This window comes from Coenobita brevimanus, chromosome 97 (assembly GCF_032717465.1).
Source record: "Coenobita brevimanus isolate Jiangsu-jjx chromosome 97, ASM3271746v2, whole genome shotgun sequence".
NCBI lineage: Eukaryota > Metazoa > Arthropoda > Malacostraca > Decapoda > Coenobitidae > Coenobita > Coenobita brevimanus.
The window spans coordinates 750,986-773,895 of NC_137050.1; positions in this window are offsets into that span (position 1 = coordinate 750,986).

The window sequence follows — 22,910 nt, forward strand, 5'->3', positions numbered from 1 at the left end:
CATAGTATACATAATCAGAGAGACAGACGAACAGAATAGACAGATAGACACAGACACAGTATAGATAGACAGACAGACAGACAACCAGGCCAACGCACACTCCCCTTTTGTGGGTGGTGGCTGTAACAAAGATCCCAGCGGCAACTTCAAGAGCTCATTTTGCGTTCTTGACTCTCGGGAAATGACCCCCTTCTGCGACCTAGGGCTGGCTCCGGGAATCCTGATGACTTTTTCCAACTGATTCCTTTAATTTTACACGTCTCCTCCCACACCCATTCCCAGTTTTCTTATTTAATTTCCTTGTTTTCACTCACCGTCCTCCGAATTTTCGTATTTCATTTCCATGGTTTCTCCCCACCTTCTTTCCCAGTTAGCCTATTATTTAATTTTTGTGCTTAGTTAACCTGTTATTTAATTTTCGCCATGTGGTATAATTAAGTACTGTTATTTTTGCCTTTGGGTTTGGTAAGTATCATCAAATTATTTTTATTATGTCTAGTTATTATTGCCTTTTGGTAGTGTTCAGTTATTTGTGTATTTATTAATTTTTGGTGTGGGTTATTATACTAATCGCAATAAGTATGTGATGCTTCCAAATTGTTCGTTTAAGTTCGACAGTGGAACGATAATGTTAAGCGAAGGTATGCGCTCATGGAGGCGGAAGTCAGTGCTTAGCGTTCCAATGGGGTCCTCGAGTTTAGGATTGCACAGCAGTTTGGTTAAAACGATGTTATTTCTGTAGGGGAGAAGTAACTGATAAGGGGACAAGCGTTTCCTGTTTGGGAGAACTCTAGTATTCCATTTCAGTTGATGATGATGATGATGAGGAGGAGGAGTACGATGATGATGATGATGGTAATGACGATTCAAAGTTAAAACGACAATGGTGATGGTAACATGGTGGTAATAGCGACAGCAGCGATGTGATGATGGTTATGGTAAACACTAAGTCGATGATGATGATGATAATGGAGATGAGGATAACGATATTGGCAATGATGGTCACGCACTGACAAATCATCAGAGGCCAGATAACCCATCTAGTATTTTCTCCAGACGCGTACCGAATGGTCATCACTCACGGAAACGCAATCAGAATCGAAATGGGCCACTTCTCAAATTCCCCCTGCGTCTTCGGGTACTCGCCTGCGTTGGTTCTCTTTGGCCTTTATCGGCTAATCTACTTTCCGCGTATTGCAATCAAGAGTCGAGCCCCGCGGGCGGAAAAGAGCAGCTCGAGGACGGAAAAGGGCAGCTCCAGGATAGAAAAGGGCAGCTCGAGCGTTATGTGGACTGAAGTTAGTCTTTAGATCTTGGTGGAAGGATACTGCTGTCACCTCGTAGCGGACCTTCCTTGTCGATGTTCTCTTTCTTTTTCTTGGCCTTGGTCTTGTTTTGGTCTCAGGCTTGGTTGGACTGAACCCGGTGGACTGCAGGCTTAAGTTGCCATTCTCGTGCAGGCCATCATCCTCCTTTCATGGGAGAGGCGAGGAGTTTGAGGGACTTTTGTATGTAACGTGAAGAAATATCCATGGAAAAGTATTGCCGCTACCTCTACTTGACCATTTCCTATGATTGGGAAATAATTACACTGTATTTAACCTGGTCCAAAATTGCCATCTTTCCTTGTTGAATGCTGAGTTGTAACAGATTAACACCTAAATTTGATGTTAGTCACGAACAAGTACTATGACAACGATTTAGAGCACTAGTATTGTAATTCATCTGCCATTGAATGTAGTGAAACAAGCTGCAAAAGGGCAAAAATTTGGGCCAGTATACAGTGAAAGGAGTGTAACATCCCACGCAATATCTCGGTCACCCACACGCTAGCTCACTCATCCCATCTCGCCGGTTTTCACCCCTCTCATCCTTCCCCTTTAACTATTTTCATCCATCTTATCCATTCTCATCCATTCATCCATCCCACACAGCGTACACCCTCCCACTCACCAACTCACTCATCCGTTCTCACCACTTATACCCCAGTCAGTAATTTCATTCGCTCATCTAACAGTGATTTCACAGCTCCACGATCAGCCGATCTGGTGTAAAAATCTTGTTGTGCTGAAAAGAAAAATAATCATATTTTTAGCATTCGGTTAAAAGTCTTGAATCCAATAATCTACCCACATCGTTTTTATGCACTCCATATCCCCGCAGTGCCTTCGCCTCTAGTGCTTTATAAAAGCAGGGAGAATTTTTATAAGTTTTCAAAGCAAAGGAAGACCGATTAGTTCTGGGAAATCGCAAGCGTTTAGGGATTTGTCTTTAATATGGCTGGATGAATCACTCTTGCGTGATAATCAAAGACGGTGAATAAAACCCACACTTGTAGACGAAGAATATATTTACCAAAGAGTTTCGGTGGACACTGCCACCATCTTCAGTGGTATGGAGTCGTGTGGTTTGAATTCTGTTTTCGATCATGATGTTTGGCTTTGTTAGTAAACATTGGTTATACGTAAACAAAAGAAGGGAAACTTTTATTCATTTTAGGAGGAGGTTGTGCTCTTATATTTGCGTGAGTCAGTCTTTTTCACCTGTTGGCTACTTTCCCATCTGCAGTTTTTCGAGGAAAGAGTTGTTGTGGCGCCAAGATATTAATTCATTTGCCATCCGCACGACTTCCTTTGCCAGTCACACTCTCAGTGCATACCTTCCCTTCACTTCCTAATTTCACCACAGCTCCCTCATTAGCTATCAGCAGTCAGTATCAGATCACCATCATACAGTAATTCCCCAGTTCTCAATAAAATACCTTACATTTATCGTGGTCGCCCTTATGTTAACGTAGTAGCTGCAAATAAAAAGTTAGTTTATTATATGTCTTCAAACATCTAGGTTCCTTTGCTCGCAGCCAGACCACAGTTACACTTACTAAGAGTCCCCGGGAACTTACTCACTTAGCGATATCAAGATACTGGGCGATTTCTGGGCCAAAAGTTTTAAGTAGTCAGAGATCCAGCCACTCTGCGGGGAGAAAGGATGAAAGGAGTAGGGGAAAGGAATCTGGAGGGGGAGAGATAAGAGTGAAGAAAGAGAGGAGGAAATGTGGAGAGTGAGGGAAAGGAGGAGAGATAAGGGTAAGAGAGGGAATAAGAGGGGGAAGGACAGAACGTGATATGAAAAGCAATATAGAGAAAGTAGAGGGAAGGCGAGCGGAGGTGGTGGGAAGATAAGAAGTAATTGCATTAAAATGGATTGGAAGGAGAGAGAGAGAGAGAGAGAGAGAGGATGCAGAAAGTAGAAAAAGTAAAATGTTAGTGGTGATGGGGGAGGAGCAGGAGGAGAAACAAGGAAAAGAATATATACGTAAAAAGATAGGGTTAATAAAAAAAAAAAAAAAAAGGGGGCAGACAAAGAAACATGATAAAATCACAAAACATTTGTTACCCTCACACGCAACCACACAAAACTGACGCTCAGGACAGACAGAAGAAAAGAGAGAGAGAGAGAGAGATACTAGCACCTTGAGAGCGAGGGAAGGACAGGCGAGAAAGGTGCTTGCGAGGGTGACCACGCAAGCATAATGAAGCAGGGGCGGGCAAGGTGTGAAGGGGAGAGGGAGGAAAGGAGAGACGGAGGAGAGAAGGCAGCAGGAGAGAGAGAGAGAGAAAGAGGAGGTGGAGGAGGAAGGCATAGAGAGGGAGGCAGATACAGATTAAATAGGAAAGGTGAGGAGGAAAAGAAAGAGGGAGGGAAGAAGCAGGAAGGAAAGGTAGGAGGTGAGATGCAGGGAGGGAAGGAGAGGGTGGGAGAGAGGAGGAAAGGAGAGAAGAAGGAGTAGAAGAAAAGATAAACGGGAGGCAGGGGGGGGAAAAGAAAAAGAAAGAAAACGGACAGGAGGGGGTGAGGAGACAGGGAGAAAAGGGAGTTTGGGGACACAGGGATGAAGGAAGGAAGAGGAGGAGGATAGGTGTAAGTAAAGAGAGAAGCAGGGAGGGAAGGAGAGTGAGGTAGGAAGGAGGAACACTTTGCATTGTAAAGCACAGGGGGGGTGAGAGTGGATGTCAAGGAGAGAGACAGATAGACACAGGCAGTCATGGAGAGAGAGCAGTACGAAAAATGCTAAATTTATGATAATTGGTAAAAGATGGCAAAAAGTAACACAAACAAAAAACTAAATATTTAGTGAAAGGTAGAAGTAGGAAAATGTGTAAAAATATCAAATTAAGAATAGCTTAAACGAATCCGAACATATATCGTTTTTTTTTTTTTTTTTAGCAATACAATTTCCAGCATTGTAATTTATGTGTGTATTTGTGTACAGTATGTATGAACGTGTGTATGTGTATGTATGTGCACCCGTGTGCGTGTGTATGTGGGGGGGGATCAAGGGCTATGCTTTAATTCCTTCTGCCATTTCTTTAGTTCCCCGCGCAGTGTCTCCCTCCTGCTCCTTCTGCTATTCTTCTTTTATTTTTGTTTTCCTCTAGCACTGTGTTTTCCTCCCTCTGCATTTTCCTGCCTCATTCTCCGTTTTCACACCTCCCCAGCCTTCCCTTGCTTTCCCTAAATCCCCTGCCTACCCCTGTATTTTCGTGTCTCCACGTGCCCCTTTTCCTTCCTTACATCCCGTCACCCTCTGCATTATTTTTCCTCCATCATCATACTTTCCTTCCTCTGCCTTCTCCTACCTCCCCTGCCTCCTCCTATTTCCATGCATCCCCTACTTCTCTCTGCATTCTCCTGCCTCCCTCTGAATTCTCCTGCTTCCCTCTGCTTTCTCCTGCCTCCCTCTATATTTTCCTGTCTCGCCTCCCGTTCCTTTCCTTGCATCCCCTTCCTTCCCTGCATTCTCCTGCCTCCTCCTGCATGCTCCTACCTCCTCCTACATTCTCCTGCCTCCATCTACATTTTCCTGTCTCCCTCTTCATTTTTCTGCCTCCCTCTGCATTCGCTTGTCTCCCTCTGCATTCTCCTACCTTTCTCGCCTCCCGTTCCTTCCCCTGCGTCCCCTTCCTTCCCTGCATTTTCCTGCCTCCTTCTGCATTCTCCTGCCTCCCGCTACATTTTCCTGTCTCCCTCGCCTCCCCTTGTTTCTCCTGCATTCTCCTGCCTCTCTTTCCTCCCGCTGCACCTTCTCCGCCTCCCCTGCCTACCTCTGCTTGCACTTTCTAGCGTGTTTCACCACATAGCACGTGATCAAGGCCATAAACCATCCACACGCCACCACAAACTTTTAATAACACCACAGGTCCTGGTGAGAGGGAGGGGAAAGGGAAATGGGAGGTGGAAGAGGAGTAGGAGGAGGGGGGAGGGGTTGGGGGGGAGGAGGAGGAGGAAAGTATAGAGAAAAGAGGGAGATGAGTAGAGCAGAGGAGAATCTGGGAAGCGAAGACATTAGAAGCAAAGGATAGGAAGGTTGATGCGAACAGAAGGAGAATACAGGAGAGAAGAGAGGGAAAAAAAACGTCAGTCAGCAAGGAAAAGAGAAAGGAAGAATGGCGTAAAGAGAGAAGAGGAGAAAAGAGGATGAAGGAATGAGCAGGAAAGAACTAATACAGAGCAGAAGGGATGGGGCTTATGCGTAGGGAAAGAAGAAACTTGCATTGTGCGTGAAACCATGCAAAGTATTCACGTTTATAAATCTTTCGAATTACGTCATAAACCTTCCATAAGACAAAATTGATATCGTCTATAGTACTGATTAATAGGTAAGAATATTATGCAGAAAATATATATATATTTACGTATTACAAAATTATTTTTAAAATCTCACTCGCTCTTCCTGTGGCATCCCAGCAAAAAATTTTGGGCATAAGCTTCGTAGTTTCACCTTAATACCCTGTCAGTTTTTGAGGGTCAGCCTTTATGATGAGAGGAGCGCCTGGACGTTAATGGGTCAGAGGAGGAACAGGAAAGGGGAGACTAGAGAAGAGGAAAGAGAGAGGATGAGGGGGAGAGAAGATGGAATGGCATACGGAGACAAGAGGGAGGGTGAAGGAGAGATAATAGGGAGGATGAGGGGGAGAGAAGAGGTAGGGTGAAGAAGAGAGAAAAGTGAGTGGAATGCGGAGAGAGAAGGGATGCTGTGAGAGAGAATAAATAGAGGATAAGTGGGAGAAAATACTGAAAAGATCTAGATACTGTAGAGAAGAGAAAGTGAGATGAAGAGGTAGACATTAGTTGGAGGGTAGGTGAATAGGTGTGAAGAGGAAGGAGAACTAGGAAACGGGAAATGGGACAGAAGAGAAGGTGAACTAGAGATGGACATGAGCAGGAGTGAAGGTGAGGGTGTGAGAGGAAACTTGGAGAGGAATGATAGTAAATACAAAATAGGTACATGTGGGGTTAAACAAAACACACATGAATGGAGAACGACTGAAGTGAGAAAGATATGTGTGGGTGTGGGTGGGTGGGTGTGAATGTGGGTGTCCGCGCGCGCGCTCTTAACCCCTCGGTCATGAACCAGAAACGAGGCTCATTTAACTCCTTAAGTGACGTATTTTTCATTCAGTTCTTGCAATCTCCAGACTTTTCATAGATTCTGGAGATACACTCTGAACTGGAGACCTTGGATAGCCTTTATTTAACTCATAACTACTCGGGTGTTCACCTAATTAGAAAATGATCGTCAGGATATAACGAGAATAAGATATACTCGTACGCCCCCAGACTGATGATATCGAAGCTAGTTCATTTAAAGTATATTTCGTGCACATATTCTTGACTATAAGCGAGAAGTGTATTATAACAGTAAAATTGAGGATGAGGAGTAAAGGAAGTATTTTCACGGGGAAAGGATGATGATGATGATGATGAGGGGGAAGAATTATCACGGGGAAAAGAATGATGATGAAGGCAAGTATAATGATGAAGGGAAGCATTATCACAGGAAGAAGATGAATGATGACGGAATGGAAATACTGTCACGGGAAAAAAAGATAGATGATGACGGGAAGTATTATCACAAGCAAAGATGGATGAAGAAGAAAGGGAAGTATTATCACGGGAAGAAGGTGGATGATGAAGAAAAGGGAGTATTACCAGAGGAAAAAGATGGATGTTGATGAAGGAAGTATTGTCACTGGAAAAAAGAGTGATGCAGGGAAGTATTATCATGGAAAAAAGATGGATGAGGGAGGGAAGTACCATTACAGGAAAGAGACGAGTAACACATCTCATTTTACGAGCCTGTCCTTGCTTAGGTCGTATTCACAAAGGATCCTAGCCATTTCTACGATGATCCAAACATGATTTAATTATTTTCGTGAATAGACTTTTACCATAATTTTCATTTTCACCCATTCAAATCTTTCACATCTTTAATATTCATTACTTTCAAATTGTTTCATCAACATTTTACATTTTTGGTACTGGAGGGGTTAGATATATAGTCTTCATGAACACCTGCACAGATATGAGATCCTTCCTAGGTATATATATCTGCAGACAGCAAAAATAAGCTATAAAGGTATGTCATCAGATGCAAGGAGTTATTACAGCCTCCACTCTAAGTTAGCTTTGAATTCCTTGGTAATTGTATGGGCCATATTCTGAGGAGGCATCGTAACACCTCTTCCATTGTGATTTAGTCGGCACACTGCAGTTTATTATCCACTGTCACTAATGCTGTCAATACTAAACCGATATATAAGTAGCATGTAATAGACTGCCGAGGCGTAATGTGTTGAATAAATCGCTTAGAAAGAGGTGCTGCAAGGCCTCTTATAAAGTTGACCCATGAATGAAGAATATAAAGAAGCAGTGAAGAGTATAAAGAAGCAGCCTTATACACAACGTAGTTTCTAGAAAGTTTATGAATTCGCTTCCTAGACGTAATTCTTGTCACATATACGGCGACAAATGGGATAAGGCACGTGACCCAGGATTTATGACAGTCCTCGTGATAACTGTGTGTGTGTGTGTGTGTGTGTGTGTGTGTGTGTGTGTGTGTGTGTGTGTGCATGGAGTGAGGGAGTATGTGTAGTAGGTGTACATGTGTGTGTACGTGTGCGTATCTTTGGTGTTTCTGTGTACGAGAGATGTTCAAGGGCGCGTGTGTGCGTGGGCGCCAGATTTTCCTATTTTAAAGAACCCTGACTGCGAGAACTTTTACATTACCAAATACGAGTAATGGCTGATGATGTTAATGAGAACGGGTTGTGTTTACTGTGTTTGGAGGCGCTCACTGGAGGCTTCACTAGCGAGATTTGAAGCTCACCAAGGATACCGTAGTAACCGTTCTCTCGTTTTCTTCACTTTTACTTGCCAGCATCATCACCAAAGAGGACCGTAGAAGTGGAATTTGAATTTAGTCTCGCCGGATAACATCGTAATTAATAGCAACGCATTTAATGTGAGTTAAGTCGAACCCTGAGCAACGGATAATACTTGTATGCAGACGGGTATATGAGTTTATTGTTGGTGTGGTCCGTAACGTACAAAAATATATATATAAATTCTCGTTTTTTTTTTTTTTTTTTTTTTTTTTTTTTTTTTTTTTACCCTTGGGGTAGTGAAGCGTGAAAAAAATCAGATTCGTTTCCGAGTTACGGATAATGTTTGTGTGCAAAAGAGCGTGAGCGTATTTCAGTTGTGAATCATAGTGCACAAAAATGAATATCAGTGCTCGTTTTTCATGGCTTGCATTCAACATTTAGGATAGTCAGTCATCGAAAAAAATACTTTAATTAGTTCCAGAGCTGTTTACATTGTTCCTGAGCCGACGGGTATATTTGCCTTGCCATCTTCCTCCTTGCCTTGCTCGACTGTGGTGATGAAACCTCCGCTGGGAAATCAGGTGAGAGCAATCACCGTGGCAACGTCCTGCGGAGGAAGCGGAGGAATGCATTGTCACCGATTCCCTCCAATCACAGAGCAAACAGATATCCACAGGGGGTTTGCTGGTGTGCAGTTATTGGTGACTCTGTTTTGGTGTCTCTTCAGAAGCTATACACACACTTCTCGTTCAGTTTGCCCCTAAAAGAGAGAATACGTTGTCACTGCTTTCGTCAATCACAGAGGAGACAGACATCCTTGGGGGTTTTCTGAAGAGCAGCTATTGGCATGTCTGTATATATACATAGTGTCTCGTATTTGCCTAGCTTTGCCGGTATCTGGGCAGCATCATTGACATACGCACTTCCCACATCGTTCAGTTTGACCCTACAAATGCGTTGTCGGTGGTCCTTCCAGTCATTGAGGAAACACACATCCTTGGGGAGTTTCTGATGTGAAGTTTTTGGTGGCTTTATTTTGGGGTCACGTCTTTGCATAACACCGACCCCACTTTTTTTTTTACTCTTTGCCTAAAATTGCCGTCTCCTGAATATAGAGCTATGGCTATAGATTAACGCTTAATATGATGCTAGTCATGAGTAAGGACTGTGTAAAAGGATGCGGAGCCGCACTATCGTATTTTTTTACACTGAGCTACGTGAAATAAGCAACAAAAAGGACAGAAAGTAAGTTCAGGTTAAGGTTACACGCTTCACATATCGTTCAGTTTGTTCATAAAAGAAAAAGGGGTTGTCACTGAGTCATAACAAATCGTAAATGTGGGAGTGTAAGGGAAAGAAAACAGGATCATAAAGTGTAACTGTGGAAAAGTAATGGAAAGCAGCATCATACAGGGTAAATGTGAGAGAGTAAAAGAAAGTAGCAGGATAAGGCATAAATGTGGGAGAGCAAATGAAGGATATTAGCATCATATAGGGTAACTTTGGGAGAGTAAAAAAAGTTGCATCTTAAAACGTAAATGTTGAAAAGTAAAGTTTCATCGTAAACAGTAAACTTGAGAGCAAAGGAAAGATTTTGCACCATAAAGCGTAAATGTAGGTGAGAGTTACATTACGCGACGCAATTAACTGAGTGGCAGAGGTAGAGGACGTGGAGGACAGAAGGCCTTAAGCAGAGATGAGAGCCGTAAAATTACCGAGGGTGGGATGAAACAGGGCGACAGAAAGAAGGTTGGCTGGGCGAAATTGGAGGTCTTTTTGGTACTTGGAAGGGAGATTCAGGGCCTTTTCCTAGGTGGCCTGGAAGGCTTCGTACAATCTCTTCCTAAGCGATTTATTTTGTCTATCACACTTTAATAGTATCTCCTGTGTCTTATATAAATTTGACAGACTTTTCCTGAATAGCATCTGTTTATCGCCAGACGCCTTAATTCCGTAAGAATGGCAGCAATTTAATCTTTCATTTTGTCACCCTGTCTTCCGCCATCCCTCCCCTACCCTCTTTCTCTTCAACCCACTCCCCTTCTCATATACTTTTCCACTCTCTCGAACTCACCCTCTCGTCTCCCCCTCCCCCTCCCTCCATCTCACTCACATATACTCCAGTCAGCCTCTCATTTTCCATCCTCTCCACACGGCCATATACTCAAGTGAATAATAACAGCCCGTATAAAAGAAGAAACCATAACGAAGAACGGGGAGCCTCCATAACCGATGAGAATGCGGGCGAACGTTGGCGTTTCAAAACTGGAAGAGACTTTTTTTTGTCCTTTGCGGCAACGGACTCAGCTTGGGAGGATCCTGTAAGATGGGAGAGGGATCAAGGTTTACATACTTTATTAATGTGTGTGTGTGTGTGTGTTTACGCGCGCGCGCATCCCTCCGTTCTCCGCTACATATTTTCGATCTTCGTTTCTTAGATTTTTCCCATGATTCCTTAGTAATTAATGTTAAATAATCCATCTGACTGTCTCCCTCTCTCACTCATCCCTCTTCTTCCTTTATTGTTTTTCTCTAGGCGGCGACAGAAGTAAACTACTGTTTGCGTAGCCTAAGGTGTCAAACATCAAACCAGTCGCAGTGCCTAGATTAGAAATTATTACAGTCCCTCTGCTTCTGGCGCCCCTTCCACTTCCCCTCCGCCTTCTTTCCCTTCCCCTCCGCCGCCTTTCCCTTCCCCTCCGCCGCCTTTCCCTTCCCCTCCCCCTTCCCCTGTCTCCTCCCTTTCCCCACTCCTTCCCATTCCCTCTCCTCCCTTTCTCATTTCCTTCCCATCTTCGCTCCTTCTCTCTCCATCCACTTTGTTAATTTCTCCCTGTTTTATTCTTTCTTTTTTCTTCCCTTTTTCTTCCACACCATAATCCTTGCTCTCTCCCTTTTCCCCTTCAGCTCTATATCCTCCTGTTTCCTGTTCTCCTGTCTCCCATTTTTTCACCTTCATTACCTCTCTTATTCTCCCTCTTATTCTCCTTCTCCCCTTCCTTGTCTCTCTCTCTCGCGCACACACTCTCTGGTTTCCTGATCAGTTCCCTCATCAGTTTATTTTTACTCCTACAAAATTTCCTGAGTCTCATCCCGTAAGTGGTTCCTGTTATCATTCTGTCCTCCCTCCCTCCATCCTTCCCCTCGCCCCAGCTTCTTCCCTTCTATCTCCTCCATCTCTTCCTCAGTCACCATCTTCATCTCCATCTCTCTCTCTCTCTCTCTCTCTCTGTCTCCATCTTCATCTTCCCCACCAGTGCCATCTCCATCTTTCCCTTCAGTTACCGTCTAGCTGGGTCTTCATCTCCATCTTACACCGTTTCCATCGCCATCTCCCCTCTGTCTCCAGCTCCTGATTTCCTTCTGCCCCACTGCTTCTTGCTTTCTCAGCTGCTCTCCCTTACCTCTCATTGATACTCCATTATATTCTCTCTCTCTCCTCCTCCTCCTCCTCCTCCTCCTCCCCAGTTCCAATTCCACTCTTTTCACCCCCACCTCTCGTACCTCTCATCCTCAAAAAACGTACATTCGTGGTTGCAGCCTCCGCCGACCAATTCATATTTTTAGATTAAATGAATTGACGATTGACAGCTTTCGAAATTGCCTTCATATATTTCAGAAGACGACTTAATGGAGAGGATTGGATGATTGATTGGAGAGAATGAGGGGATGGAGAGAATGTGGGAGTGGAGAGAAAGGAGAGAATCAAGGAAAAATGGAGAATGGGGGAATGGAGAAAAGAATATGAAAGGACTGGGAGAGTGGGAGATCAGTTAGAGAATGAGGAAATGGAGATGATAATGGGAATGGAGAGAATGGGGGAGTAAAGATAATATAATGTCAAACGATATTATTCAAGAGTAACTCAGGAGGATGGAAATGTTCATACTAATACCATTAAGTCCTTCATGGTCTGGACAACTTTTATTGTAACTTTTTTATGCGACCTCATTTCCGGAAGAGCAAAAGACTGCAAATATTATAACAACGGAGAAATACTCGTAATTGAATAAAAGCAAAAAAGGAAAAAAAGAATGCAGGGATGCAGCAAGGGTGGGATGGTTGTGTGATAACGATAAAAATGAACTGCTGATTAAAATGGGGTACAGCGCTAATGGATATCCTCTTTAAAATAAATTATAATGAGATGATGTATAGAATGGTTTGGTAAGAGGCAATACCGCAGGCATTTAGAGATGAAAATATAATTTTGGCAAAGTGGTGCGTACACACCCACCCACCCTACCGCAACCCGCCCCATCCACAAAACCCACCCCATTTACTCCTTTCACTTCACCCACTCCACCCACATCTCCCATCCCACCCATTGACCCTGCCTGTCCACCCATCACCCACCACGTCTAACGTTAGCTGTAATACAGTACAACAAGCTAGAGGAATTTTCCAAGCCATGATAGGGGTAACTAAGTGGCTTAGTGTCGCAGTCTAAGTGGCCTCTGATGTCTCGTGACACACTTCGTCAGCGATTCATTTTGCACATTACACTTCAGTAATCCTCTTGCAGGTATCTGAAAAAGCAATGCCGATATCTGAAATATATAAATAACCTAATAGAAAATACTAAGTTATAACATGCATAACAGATTGCCATGAAAGAGGTCCTACGAAGCCCTCTTTGTCACCGAGAAATTGATAGTAAGAGATAGCCTTCTAGCGCTGTCGCCTGTTGGAGGAAGTCAGTAGTTTCCATAACAACGGATCTATCTATGTATCCATCTATAGCCAGACTCCTCAATCCCGTAAGGAATAATCACAAATCGCTTCCATATCGCCCTGTCCCCTGCCACTTCGCTGCCCTCTCACAAACTTACACCTCCTCCTCTCTCATATACCTCTCCACTCCATCCCCCCACCTCGTCTGAAAGTATAAAATCAAGTTGACAAATTGACCAAAGATGGGGGGGAAAGTAATCCTGGGAAAGTCAGTGGGCGACTTTCCTTGTTTTTTTCTTTCCTACTCTCCAACTGCTCACCCTCGCATCCTGTGTCAATAAAAATGTTCCTCTGTCCCATTCCGCTCTCCCTCGACCCCTAGCTCCTCCTGGGTATTGCCGCAATGACCTCAACTTTGCCGATGGAAGGCCCCCACAAAACTTTTTCATCCACGAGTTTCGGACTGTGGTATCTACTTCCTTCCTTCCTTTATCCTTTCTTCCCTCTTTCCTTCCATCCACGAGTTTCGGCCTCTGATTACTATTCCTCCCTTCCTTCCTACCTTCTTTTCTTTCTTCCTCTCCTTTCATTCCTTCCTTCGTTTCATCCGTCCTTTCGTCCGTCTATCTGCCCTTGCTTTCTTTCCTTCCTTCATTCATTCGTTCATACCTTTCATTCATTCATTCTTTCATTCATTTTATTTTCATTGGTTGCTGCTTTCATCGTGATTTACTGTGTGTGTGTGTGTGTGTGTGTGTGTGTGTGTGTGTGTGTGTGTGTGTGTGTGTGTGTGTGTGTGTGTGTGTTCGTTCGAGTAACCCACAAAACTTTTCAGTCCACGAGATTGGGCCTTGGACCAATATTCCTTCCTTCCTTCTCTGTGGTTCCCCCTGGCTGCATTCGTGTGTGTGTGTGTGTGTGTGTGTGTGTGTTTGTGTACCTGTGTATATATAGATAGATAGATAGACACACACACACACACACACACACACACACACACACACACACACACACACACACACACACACACACACACACACACACACACACACACACACACGAGTATGACCCAAAAATTTCGAATGTTCACTAGGCAGAGAGAATGGAAGAACGAGAAAGGGAGGGGGGAGGGAGGGGAGGGGGAAGGACGGAGGGGGTGGAGGGAGAGTGGAGGAAGGAAGGGGGGGAGGGGGGATAGAGGGGGAGGGAGGATGGAGGAAGGAAGGAAAAGGAAGAAAGGAGAGGGAGAGACGGGGGGGGGGGTTGGAAACAGTGGAGTTGGTGGAAGGGGAGATAACTAGGGGGGAGGGAAGAGGAGGAAAAGACTTTGGGGGGGAACGGGAGGGAAAGGCTTGTTGGGGGAGGGGGAAGGAAAGACTTTAGGGGGAAGGTGGAGTGTGCCAACAGGCTTTTGGTCATTCTGGCTTGAAGTATGACTGGTGAAGGTTCCCCACGATTTTGGTAAGATATTTTTCCTATGTCTTCCCTCGAATTGCTTTTATAATAATGGTAATGATTTTAGTTTGCGTAATAAACACTCCTGAGTATTTCTAAAGCTTACTTAGATAACTTAAGTCGTAATAACTGTAAAAAGGCTAAGTGTAGAGTTTGGGGTGGGTATGTGGACTTTGGGGTGGAGGTCTGTGTGTGGACTTTGGGGTGCATGTGTGTGGAATCTTGATTTTCGTTATGTTTATGGATATTTGATGATTTTTATGTAGTTTTTAGTATGATGGCTTATAAGTATTTTATGTTTTCAGGTGTGTTAGTATGGGGAGAGAGGACAGCATGATGGCGAACAGAATATGGAGGCGAAGTAGTGGCCGCTTTTTTCAGTTTCAAGGCATTTAGCTGTGGATGACTACAACCACCACAGCTACTACAGGTACCACCGCCACAGCTACCACAAGCACCACCACCACAGCTACCACAAGTACCACCACCACAGCTATCACAAGTACCACCACCACAGCTACCACAAGTACCGTCACCACAGCTACCACAATTACCACCACCACAGCTATCACAAATATCACCACCACAGCTATCACAAGTACCACCACCACAGGTACCACCAGTACCGCCATCACGGTTATCACAAGTGCTGCCACCACGTCTACCAAAAGTAGCGCCACCACGGCTACCAAAAGTATTATTTTTATATTATTATTATTTATTATTATTATAATTATTATTATTATTTTATGCTTGCTGCTTCTACACGGCTTTTCTGGGGGGATTAGGTAAATTGACTTTCGCAGCTCATTTTAAAAAATTACTTGTTTCTCATCTGACAAAGATCCCTAACTTCTTTTCAGTTCATTGATGGCCAAGTGTAGCGAGACTGGAAAATTAATTGACTAGTAGCCAAGGAGACATTCCTCTTACTTAAGAGAGGGTGATGCAGCATACAGTTGCAGGGTTGAGAAGAGTGTTAACCTGAGTGATGGATTGTCTCTCTCATATGATCCTTGTTTGGGAGTACTTTTGTTTCTTGATCGAAGTGATCTGATTTTGTGGCCTTTGTGCATCCAGTCATTATTCCAAAGCTTTTCCATTTTTGTGCCAGTTAAATAGGGGACTTATCTTGTGCTAGTGTAAGTCACTGTTCTAATGAATTGTTCAAAGAATTTATGTTGTATGAAGGTGATACCTGTTATTGTTTTCAAGACATGGAGTCTATGATATACCTTTGCTCATTGAGAAAAGGTCATGTGTTCCCTTAGTAGATCTTAGAATTTTAGGTGTCTTTCCAGTGGGAGTGGTTGCTTGAGTAGGGTATCATGAGGATGTGTTTGAGGTGTTAGTCTGGAGTTGGGAGGGTGATGGTTAATTTGGTTAGTGTAGCAGTCATTTTATGTAAGCCTGTGTTAAAGTGAGTGTACCATAGTTACTGTTGGGGATTATCTGCTAACTGTTGAGTTTGTGTTATGAAACATTTGCTAGGTTGTTGGGACTGAATAGGGAAGTTGCCAGAGATAAAGCAGCATGGAGAGCTGACATAAGGTGCCCAAGGCTGGCAGATGCAAGAATGTTTGAACCTTTATATCTGAGACAGTTTATTTTTTATTTCATTATTTTTTAGATGGTGAAAAAATATACCTTAGTGAGTGAAAGTGAAAGGAGGTATTGTAGGCCAAGAATGTGGATGGATGTGATGAATGAGTAATGTATACAAAAACAGGTAAAGATTGTGGGGTTAGGGAATGGACTGGGTTGAGTTGGTTGGATGAATTATGTATGGAGGAGCATGTGATAAAAGTTTAATGGCCCATATATAACTTTATTAAACCTTGCAGTCATCATAATGAGTTGTTTTCATCGTAAAGTGAAGTGCATCTGTTTCAAAATACATGTACAATATACATCCGCCTGTCAAGCGGAATATAGGATTCTTGGGCTTGAATGGTGCCTGTTTTAGTATCTGGCTCTCTTCATTAGTAATTTTGTTGATCATTTATTCCACTTCTATATTTTCCGTCCTTACGCGCTGGACCTCACTGTACTCCATCCTTAAGTGGGAGAAAGAATGCTTGATGGTAACAATGATTAGGATTTTAGTGTGTCAGTCTTTTGAGTCTTGGTAATATCCTTTTCAGTTTGTTCTTGCTGCAACAAGATTATTCTGTTCAACTGAGGAATGCCTTTAATTATGAGAGTTTTTATCAACGCTGTATTGTTTTATTCAGCTTAGGAAAGGTTTAATTATGAAAGTTTTAACTGAAGCTGCGTTGAACTACTTCAATTTAAAGAGCTTATGCCAAGATGGAATAAAAGACTAATAATAATAAGAATAGAACTGTAACATAAAAATGACATCATCTTGCTCAGTGGGTTCATATTTATAATAAAAGTCGTTTTAATAGATCTCTTCAACTAATATGGTACACTGCTATGTAGATGTTATCTTTGTTGTAACATAAGTATCACACTGGTCAAATTAATGCAGTTTATGGTTCACAACTTCAATGATAGCCAGATGTCTTTACAAGCTTATTTTGTTTATGTTGATAACTCTTGTTAATATTTTCAGCACTGTAATGTACATATGCAGACATAAATACGGATCTAATTAAGGTAATAATGATTCAGCAATTGCTTTCAAATGCCAAAAATGCAGCTTAGGAGAGTTTTTTAAATAGAAAAAAAGAAATTGTCTGCATTTGTGCATTACTGTGCACCAACTCCAGATAGTATCATCAGTCAGGTGGTTGATAGTTGTACAGTAAGCTTTATTTATTTATTTATTTTTTCCTCAAAGTATTTGTGAATGGATTTTGTTAAAGAAAATTAATTCTTGATTTTTTAAAAAGGCCCCTGTCAATTTCTCCCTTCGCCTTTTGCCCTCTTCACACTCCATCTCCCCATCCTGTTCCCCTCTTACTCTTACCCTCCCTCCTCCCTCTGCCTCTCCTCCCTTCCTCTTCCTTCTTCTCCTCCCGCTATATCCTCTACTCCTGCTACATCCTCTCCTGTCCTCCTCCCACTTCCATTCTTTCCTTCCTCCCCCTCCCTCTTCCCCCTCCTTCCCCTACCTCTTCCTCTTCTCCCCCTACCTCTTCCTCTTCTCCCCCTACCTCTTCCTCTCCTCCCCCTTCTTTTTCCTCCCCTCCTCCTCCTCCGTCTTCCTCTCCTCCCCTCCTCCTCCTCCATCTTCCTCTCCTCCCATCCTCCTCCTCCATCTTCCTCTCCTCCCATCCTCCTCCTCCTCCTTCCTCTCCTCCCCTCCTACTCCTTCCTCTCCTCCCTTTTCCTGTTGTCCCCTCCGCCTCATTCCTCCTGTCCCCTCCCCCTCTTCCGTCTTCTTCTCTTCCCTCTCCCTGTCCTTCTCCTCCCCCTCCATCTTCTTCTCCTCCCCTTCTTCCCATTCTTCTACCTCTCCTCCCTCTTCTGCTCATCCCCTCCTCCTCCTCTTTCCTTTCTTCTCCACCATACCTCCTCCTCCTCCCTCCCCATCCTTCTATCTCTTCTCCCCTTCCCTTCTCCTTCCTCTTCCTATCCTCCTCATTCCTTTTCTCTTCTCTCCTCCCTTCCCCTCCCGCTTTCTCCTCTTCTTCCCCCCTCGTCCTCCTCCGTCCTCTCCTTCCCTCTTCCCTCTTCCTCTCCTTCCCTCTTCTCTCCTCCCCCTTCCCTCCCCTCCTCTCCTCCTCCCTCTTCCTCCCGCTCCTTCCCTCCTCCTCCTCCTCCTCCTCTTGGTAATATCCTTTTCAGTTTTTTCTTGTTGCAACAAGATTGTTCTATTCAGCTGAGGAATGTCTTTAATTATGAGAGTTTTTATCAACGCTGTATTGTTTTATTCAGCTTAGGAAAGGTTTAATTTTGAAAGTTTTAACTGAGGCTGCGTTGAACTCCTTCAAAAAACTCAACGCTGTATTGTTTTACTCAGCTTAGGAAAGGTTTAATTTTGAAAGTTTTAACTGAGGCTGCGTTGAACTCCTTCAATTTAAAGAGCTTATGCCAAGATGGAATAAAAGACTAATAATTATAAGAATAGAACTGTAACATAAAAATGACATCATCTTGCTGTGTGGGTTCAAAATTTATAATAGAAATCGTTTAAGTAGATCTTTTCAATTATTATGGCACACTGCTATGTAGATGTTATCTTTGTTGTAACATAAGTATCACAGTGGTCAAATTAATGCAGTTTATGGTTCACACCTTCAATGATAGCCAGATGTCTTTACAAGCTTATTTTGTTTATGTTGATAACTCTTGTTAATATTTTCAGCACTGTCATGTACATATGCAGACATAAATACTGATCTAATTAAGGTAATAATGATTCAGTAATTGCTGTCAAATGCCAATAATGCAGCTTAGGAGAGTTTTTTAAATAGAAAAAAGGAAACTGTCTGCATTTGTGCATTACTGTGCACCAACTCCAGAAAGTATCATCAGTCAGGTGGTTGATAGTTGTACAGTAAGCATTATTTATTTATTTTTTCCTTAAAGTATTTGTGAATGGATTTTGTTAAGGAAAATTAATTCTTGATGTATTAAAAATGCCTTTGTCAATTTCTCCCTCCGCCTTTTGCCCTCTTCCCCCTCCTCTTCACTCTCCATTTCCCCATCCTCTTCCCCTCTTACTCTTACCCTCCCTCCTCCCTCGGACTCTCCTCCCTTCCTCCTCCTTCCTCTCCTCTTGCTATATCCTCTCCTTTCCTCCTCCCACTTCCTTTCTTTCCTTCCTCCCCCTCCCTCTTCCCCTCCTCCTCCCTCTTCCTCTCCTCCCTTCATCATCCTTCCTCCTCCTCCTCCTTCCTCATTCCTTCTGTCCCCTCCCCCTTTTCCGTCCTCCTCTCCTCTCCTTTTCCCTCTCCCTCTCCTCCTCCTCCATCTTCTCCTCCTCTCCTTCCCATTCTTCTACCTCTCCTCCCTCTTCCGCTCATCCCCTCCTACCATTCTTTCCCTCCTTACCTTCTCCTCCTTCCTCCCCATCCTTCTACCTCGTCTCCCCTTCCCTCCTCCTTCCTCTTCCTCTCCTCCTCTTTCCTCTTCCTCTCCTCCTCCTTCGTTTCCTCTCCTCCCCTCCCCCTTCCTTCTCTTCTTTCCCCATCCTCCTCCTCCTCCTCCTCTTACCTCCTCCCTCTTCCCCTTCCCTCTTCCTCTTCCTCCTCCTTCCCTCTTCCTCTCCTCCCCTCCTCTTCCTCCTTCCTCTCATCCCCTCCTCCCTCTTTCTGTTGTCCCCTCTTCCTCTTCATTCCTCCCGTCTCCTCCCCCTCTTCCGTCTTCCTCTTTCTCTTCCCTCTCTCTCTCTCTCCTCCTCCTCCTCCCTCTTCCGCTCATCCCCTCCTCCTCCTCCCTCTCTTCCCTCCATACCTATTCCTCCTTCCTCCCCATCCTTCTAGCTCTTCTCCCCTTCCTCTTCCTCTCCTCCTTCTTCCTTTCCTCTCCTCTCCTCCCATCCCCCTCCCTCTCCTCTCCTCCCATCCCCCTCCCTCCTCTTCTTCCCCCCTTCTCATCTCCTTACCTCCTTCCTCTTCTCCCTCCTCCTCGCTCTTCTTCTCCCTCCTCCTCGCTCTTCTTCTCCCTCCTTCCTCTTCTCCCTCCTCCTCGCTCTTCTTCTCCCTCCTTCCTCTTCTCCTCATCCTCTCCTCTCCCCTCCCTCCCTCTCCCCCCTCCTCTTCCTTCTTCCTCTCTCCCCTCCTCCTCTTCATTCTTCTTCTCTCCCCTCCTCCTCTTCCTTCTTCCTATCTCCCCTCCTCCTCTTCCTTCTTCCTATCTCCCCTCCTCCTCTTCCTTCTTCCTCTCTCCCCCCCTCCTCTTCCTTCTTCCTCTCTCCCCCCCCTCCTCTTCCTTCTTCCTCTCTCCTCCCCTCCTCTTCCTTCTTCCTCTCTCCTCCCCTCCTCTTCCTTCTTCCTCTCTCCTCCCCTCCTCTTCCCTCTTCCTCTCTCCTCCCCTCCTCTTCCTTCTTCCTCTCTCCTCCCCTCCTCTTCCCTCTTCCTCTCTCCTCCCCTCCTCTTCCCTCTTCCTCTCTCCTCCCCTCCTCTTCCCATCTTCCTCTCTTCCCCCCCCTCCTCCTCCTCCCTCTTTCTCACCTCCTTCTCCCTCTTCCTCACCTCCTTCTCCCTCTTCCTCACCTCCTTCTCCTTCTTCCTCACCTCCTTCTCCTCCTCCTCCTCCTCCTCCTCCTCCTCCCCTCCCCTCATCCTTCTACCTCTTCCTTCCCTTCTCATCCTTCTACCTCTCCTCCCCTCCTCCTCCTCCCTCTTCCTGTTATCCCCTCCTCCTCCTCCTTCCTTTCTTTACCTCCCCATTCTTCCACCTCTTCCCTTCCCTCCTTCCTTCCTCTTCCTCTCCTCCTCCTCCCTTTCCTCTTCTCTTCCCTTTTCTCTCCCCTCCCCTCTCATCCCCTCCCCTCCCCTCCCCTCCCCTCTCATCCCCTCCCATCCCCCTTCCTCCTCTTCTCCCATCCCCCTTCCTCCTCTTCTCCCATCCCCCTTCCTCCTCTCACTCCTCCCTCTTCTTCCCTCTTCCTCCTCCGTCCCTCCCTCTTACTCTTCCTCTCATTCCCTCTTCTCTTCCTCTCATTCCCTCCTCCTTCCCTCCCCTCCTCCCCCCTATTCCTCTTCCTCCTCCCTCCTCCTCCTCTCCTTCTCCCCCCTCCTCCTCCTCTCCTTCTCTCCCCTCCTCCTCCTCTCCTTCTCCCCCCTCCTCCTCCTCTCCTTCTCCCCCCTCCTCCTCCTCCTCTCCTTCTCCCCCCTCCTCCTCCTCCTCTCCTTCTCCCCCCTCCTCCTCCTCCTCTCCTTCTCCCCCCTCCTCCTCCTCCTCTCCTTCTCCCCCCTCCTCCTCCTCTCCTTCTCCTCCCTCCTCCTCCTCCTCTTCTTCTCCCCCCTCCTCCTCCTCCTCTCCTTCTCCCCCCTCCTCCTCCTCTCCTTCTCCCCCCTCCTCCTCCTCCTCTCCTTCTCCCCCCTCCTCCTCCTCCTCTCCTTCTCCCCCTTCCTCCTCCTCCTCTCCTTCTCCCCCTTCCTCCTCCTCCTCTCCTTCTCCCCCCTCCTCCTCCTCCTCTCCTTCTCCCCCCTCCTCCTCCTCCTCTCCTTCTCCCCCCTCCTCCTCCTCCTCTCCTTCTCCCCCCTCCTCCTCCTCCTCTCCTTCTCCCCCCTCCTCCTCCTCCTCTCCTTTTTCCCTCCTTCTCCTCCTCCTCTCCTTCTCCCCCCTCCTCCTCCTCTCCTTCTCCCCCCTCCTCCTCCTCTCCTCCCCCCTCCTCCTCCTCTCCTCCCCCTTCCTCCCTCCTCCTCCCCCTTCCTCCCTCCTCCTCCTCCTCTCCTCCCTCCTCCTCCTCCTCTCCTCTCCTCCCTCCTCCCTTCTCCTCCTCCTCTCCTCCCTCCTCCCTCCTCTCTCTTCCTCCCTTCTCCTCCCATCCCCCTCCTCCTATCCCTCCCCCATCGTATAAGAATGAATAAAGCCAACAGGTGCTAGCAAGAATGAAATAAAATCGTCAGGCGTCAGCAAGAATTAAATAAAATCGTCAGGCGTCAGCAAGAATGAAATAAAATCGTCAGGCGTCAGCAAGAATTAAATAAAATCGTCTGGCGTCAGCAAGAATTAAATAAAATCGTCAGGCGTCAGCAAGAATTAAATAAAATCGTCTGGCGTCAGCAAGAATTAAATAAAATCGTCTGGCGTCAGCAAGAATTAAATAAAATCGTGTGTCGTCAGCAAGAATTAAATAAAATCGTGTGGCGTCAGCAAGAATTAAATAAAATCGTCTGGCGTCAGCAAGAATTAAATAAAATCGTGTGGCGTCAGCAAGAATTAAATAAAATCGTGTGGCGTCAGCAAGAATTAAATAAAATCGTGTTGGCAAAAATAAAATGGAGTAATAAACCTATATAATTTTATTTTCTTCATGTAGCAGAAAAGGAAACGAATTGGGACTAGAAGAGGAGGAGAGGAAGGGGGGTAGAAGAGAGGAAGGGGGGTAGAAGAGAGGAAGGGGGGTAGAAGAGAGGAAGGGGGGTAGAGGAGAGGAAGGGGGGTAGAAGAGAGGAAGGGGGGTAGAGGAGAGGAAGGGGGGGTAGAAGAGAGGAAGGGGGGGTAGAAGAGAGGAAGGGGGGGTAGAAGAGAGGAAGGGGGGGTAGAAGAGAGGGAGGGGGAGGTAGAAGATATGAAAGGGGGGTAGAAGAGAGGAAGACTGATAGAAGGAAGGAGGGTAGAAAAGAGAGGAAAGGAGGGTAGATGAGGAGAGGAAGGGGGATGAGGAGAGGAAGGGGGATAAAAGAGGAGAGGAAGGGGGATAAAAGAGGAGAGGAAGGGGAAGTAGAAGAGGAGAGGAAGGGGAAGTAGAAGAGGAGAGGAAGGGGTGCAAGATGAGGAAGAGAAGTTGTAGAAGTGGAAATGGTGGAAGGGAAGAGGTGATGAAGGGGGGTGGGGTAGAAGAGATGAGAAAGGAATGTTAGAAGAGGAAAGGAAAGGGGGGGGGAGAGGATTATGGGATAGGGAAGACGGGGTAGGAAAAGAATGAAGGTGAAGAGAAGAAAGGGAACGAAAGGAATAGGGGTAAGAGGAGAAAGGGGGATGCAAAAGGAAAGGATGGGAAAAAGAGGAAGAACAGGGGAGAGGGGG